The sequence below is a fragment of the Hipposideros armiger genome, unplaced genomic scaffold (genome assembly GCF_001890085.2).
Source record: "Hipposideros armiger isolate ML-2016 unplaced genomic scaffold, ASM189008v1 scaffold_49, whole genome shotgun sequence".
In the NCBI taxonomy this organism is placed as follows: Eukaryota; Metazoa; Chordata; class Mammalia; order Chiroptera; family Hipposideridae; genus Hipposideros; species Hipposideros armiger.
This window is the reverse complement of record NW_017731399.1, coordinates 2,581,901-2,586,537: the sequence shown is the minus strand read 5'-3', so window position 1 is coordinate 2,586,537 and position 4,637 is coordinate 2,581,901. Positions and strand designations below refer to the sequence as shown.

The following is a 4,637-nucleotide window of genomic DNA, read 5'->3' as shown; positions in this document are numbered from 1 at the left end:
CATGAGACTATTAAAGGCATAAAAGAAAAGATTGATAAGTGTGAATATATTAAAATTCTAGATTTCTGTGCACAGCAGCTCCTTCAGATATTGAGAAGTGACTGACCAGAAGATTTTCCAAAGGTGTGAGGAAATGGGTAGCCATGTAGTGCTGACAAGTGCAAACAGGTATAATCATTTTAGAAAGCAGTTTGTCAAGATCCATTAAAGTAAAAATTGCAGATATCATGTGAGCCCAATTCTGTTTTTTGATTATTTTATCACACTGGTGATGTCCTTTAAATTCATGATCAGTGTGCTATAAATGCCTAATAAATGTGATATAAGTGTGTAAAGAAACATTCACACTTATACAAGGAAGCATATAAAAGAATGTTTACTGCACCACAGTTTATAATAGCAAAAAATTGAAAAGAATGTAAATGTTTATGAAAAAGGTCTTTGTTATTTCTATACTAAGAAATGTCATGAGCATTTAAAAAGAATGGGGTAAATTTAAAAATTGGCAAAGGACTTGGACAGAAAATTCTCTGAAGAAGATAGACAAATGACCAATAAGCACATGAGAAGATGTTCAAACCACTAATCATTAGGGAAATGCAAATGAAAACCACAATGAAATACCACTTCATACCTATTTAGGATGGCTACTGTTAAGAATAAATAAATAATGCGTGTTGACAAGGGTGTGGAGAAATTAGAACCTTTGTTCTGTATTTTGATTGTTGCAATGGTTACTCAGATATATTGATTTGTCCAAATGCATTGAAATGTATACAAAATGGGTGCATTTTGTTGTATGTAAATTATACTTCAGTGAATTAAAAGATAGAAACGGCATGCAAAAAGAATATGTTGTTTGAATATGCAATATGGAAAATACTGAGGTTTTCTTTGTGGCCTCACATGGTCAATTTCATGAAGTTCATGTATACTTGAAAAGGAGATACATTCTCTGTTATATGAGTATTATCAGGTTAAAAGTTTTGATATTTATCCCTAAGATCTGATTGTTTAAATCTTCTATATACTTTTTTATTTTTTATTCTAATCAGTCTCAAACTAAGAGAAGTACATTAGTTTCTTAATATTTCTCTTTGCATTTCCTAGAGTTTCCACTTAATGAAAGTTGATACTGTATTGTTTTGCCCCATGGATACTCATAACTGATACATTTCTTGTGAATTGTAGCCTTTAGCATTATAATGTATCCTTTTGCCTCAGTGCATTTCGGCCTGAATTCTGCTTTTTCTGATGTTAAGAACAGGAACTCTGCTTTCTTTTTCTTTTTTATAATGCATTTGCTTTCTAAACCTGTGCCTATCCTTGTATTCTTAGCTTTTCTGAATTCCTTATGCCCGAGTAAGGTGCCCTTGCGTGGTTTATCTTGTAGACAGAATTGCTGGAGACTGTTCACTTCTGCGTCTTTTTTTTTTCCCCTTCCTTTTCAGAATGGGAGTTTTCACTGTTGTTGTCCTGTTTCTATCCCACCAATTGTATATTGGGTGTATGAGGACAGATAATTTGCCTTCGTGGTGTGTAGGTCTCTGAATCGAAAAAAGCCACGCCTGATAGTGATACATATACCCTTTGCTGCAGAGACTGCTATGCTTCACCTGGATATCCTGGACTTTGAGCATAATGTCATAACTGGACTGGAGAATGTATATGTGGGGGAGGAAGTTGTGTATACTTGGTCTGTGGTAGGAAAAGGGAGGTCAACATTTGGTAACTAGGAGGGTAGAATGTAGCAGTTGTTTGTGCTATTCACTGAATATTTCTGGCTCTGTATTTTATGGGCCCCAGGTAGGATTGCTCTTCCCCGCCACCTTTGAAGTTAGGTGTGGCAATATGAGTGAAGATGACATATGTCATTTCTAGGCAGAAGCTTTAATAAAAGTCATTGTGTGGTTAGCAACGTTTTTGTTGTCCAGCTTTAACAATCATGAAAACATAGAGATGGAATCTTGCTTTGCCTGGATCCCACAGAACTTTCCAGGCTAATGATGGAAACTTAGGGTGAATGACAAGCATTTGTAGTGTTAAGCCACTAAGATTTGGGTTGGATTTTTGTTTGTTTGCTTTTATTACTATAGCATAACAGCCTATGCCAACTGACAAAGTACATGTTTAAAAGTCTGGGTTAGAACAATTAGACAAGAAAAAGAAATAAAAGGCACCCAAATTGGCAAAGAAGTAAAATTATTTCTCTTCACAGATGACATGACCTGATATGTAAAACCCCTAAAGAAATCTTTTTTTTTTTAAGATTTTATTGGGGAAGGAGAACAGCCAAGTTGTTGACCTTCAGTCTTAGTTGTGGAGGGAGCAGCTAGCTCAGCTCCAAGTCCAGTCGCCATCTGGCTGCCCATCCAGCTGCACCATCCCGAACGGGAGTTGAACCATCAACCTTGTTGCTCCAAGCACGTGCTCTCACCAGCTGAGCAGCTCAGCTCGGGCGCAGCTCACTGGCCCATGTGGGAATCAAACCGGCAACCCTGTTGCTCAGAGCTCTCGCTCTTAACCAACAGCCACTCTGCCAGCCCAAAATACCATTTTATTAAAACTGTTACAACTCATGAACAATTTCAGCAAAGTTTTAGTCACATTTCAAAACACTAACAATGACCAGTCCAAAAAAAAAGAAATTAAGAAAACAATCCAAGGCCGGTTGAGTGGCTCAGTTGGTTAAGAGCGCAAGCTCTGAGCAACAGGGTCACCGGTTCGATTCCCACATGGGCCAGTGAGTTGCGCCTAGGCTGAGCTGCCAACAGGTGGCAGGATGGCTCAGCTGGTGAGAGCACATGCTCCTAACAACAAGGTTTCCAGTTCGACTACTGCATGGGATGGTGGGCTACACCCACCCGCAAATAAGATTGAACACAGCACCTTGAACTGAGCAGCCATGAACTGCCTACAACAGCCAGATGGTGACTGGACTTGGAGATGAGCTAGCTGTGCCCTCCACAACTAAGATTGAAGGACAACAACTTGGCTGTTCTTCCCAAATTCCCCAACACTGTTCCCCTTCCCCAATACCCCAATAAAATCTTAAAAAAAAAAAAAGCAACCCAGTTTACTATAGCTCAAAAAGGGTAAAATGTTTAGGAGTAAACCTAAGGCGGTAAAAGACTTGTACACTGAAAATTACAAAACATTGCTGAAAGAAACCAAAGACAACAAAGAAATGGGAAGACATCCTGTGCTCATAGATTGGAATACTCAACATTGTTAAAATGTCTGTCTTTCCCAAAGCTATCTACAGATTCAATGCAATCTCTCAAAATCCCAATGACATTTGTTTGCAGAAATAGGAAAAAAAATGCTGAAATTTATGTGGAATCTCAAGTGATCCAAATAGCCAAAACAATCTTGAAAAAGAACAAAGTTGGAGGCCTCACACTTCCTGATTTCAAAGCATACCATAAAGGAATAGTAATCAAGACCATGTTATTCTGACATAAAGACATATAGACCAATGGAACAGAATAGAGAACCCAGAAATAAACCCTTGCATAGATTGCCAAGGTATTTTCAACAAGGGTGCCAAGACTACAAAATAGGCAAAGGACAGTCTTTTTAACAAATGGTTTTGGAAAAACTGGATATCCAAATGCAAAAGAATGAAGTTAGACTGGTACTTTACACCATATACAAAAATTAAAATGGATTAAAGACCTAAATGTAAGATCTAAAATTATAAAACTGGAAGAAAACGGGAAAAACTTTAGGACATTGGATTTGGCAATTGTTTCTTTGATATGACACCACAAGCACAGTCAGCAAAGGCAAAAATAGTCAAATGGGACTACGTCAAGCTTAAAAGCTTCTGTGCATCAAAGGAAACAGTGAAAAGGCAACGTATGGAATATTTGGAAATTGTATCTGATAAAATATTAAAATCCAGAGTTTATATAAGAAACTTAACAACTCAACAAGAAAACAACCCAATTTAAAAATAGGCAAAAGACTTCAATAGACAATTTTCTGAAAAAGATAGAGAGATAGCCAACAAGCACAAAATAGAAGCTCAACATAAGAGAAATGCAAATCAAAAATACAATAAGATAGCATCTCAAACCCATTAGGATGGCCACTATCAAAAGGACAGAACATAACAAATGTTGGTGAGGATGTGGCCAGTAATTGGAACACATATGCGCTGTTGCTGGGAATGTGAAATGGTATTGCCACTGTGAAAAACAGTATGGTAGTTCTCAAAAAGTCAAAAATAGAATTACCATAATCTGGCAATCCCACTTCTAGCCAATAGAGTTCAAAGCAGAATCTCAAAAGAGACATTTGCACACCCATGTTCATTGTACCTTTATTACAATAACCAAGAGATGGAAGCAACCCAAATATCTATTGATAACTGAGTGGATAAAATGTGGGATATATGTACAGTGGAATATTATACAGTTTAAAAAAGAAGGAAATTCTGTCACATACTACAACATGGATAAACTTCAAGGACATTATGCTAAGTGAAATAAGCCAGTCACAAAAGGATAAATGCTGTGTAATTCCACTCATCTAAAATACCGTATTTGCCGGCGTATAAGACGATTTTTTGGCCCTGAAAAATATGCCTCCAAGTGGGGGGTCATCTTATACGCCAGGTACACTTCAGATAG

At 37.3% G+C, this 4,637-nt stretch overlaps 1 protein-coding gene across 1 annotated transcript in view; it reads left to right on the top strand.

The window, feature by feature from the left end:
• FCF1 (FCF1 rRNA-processing protein) overlaps positions 1–4,637 on the top strand; it is a 26,790-nt gene that overhangs the window by 21,106 nt on the left and 1,047 nt on the right. The gene's annotated exons all lie outside the window — the stretch shown is intronic.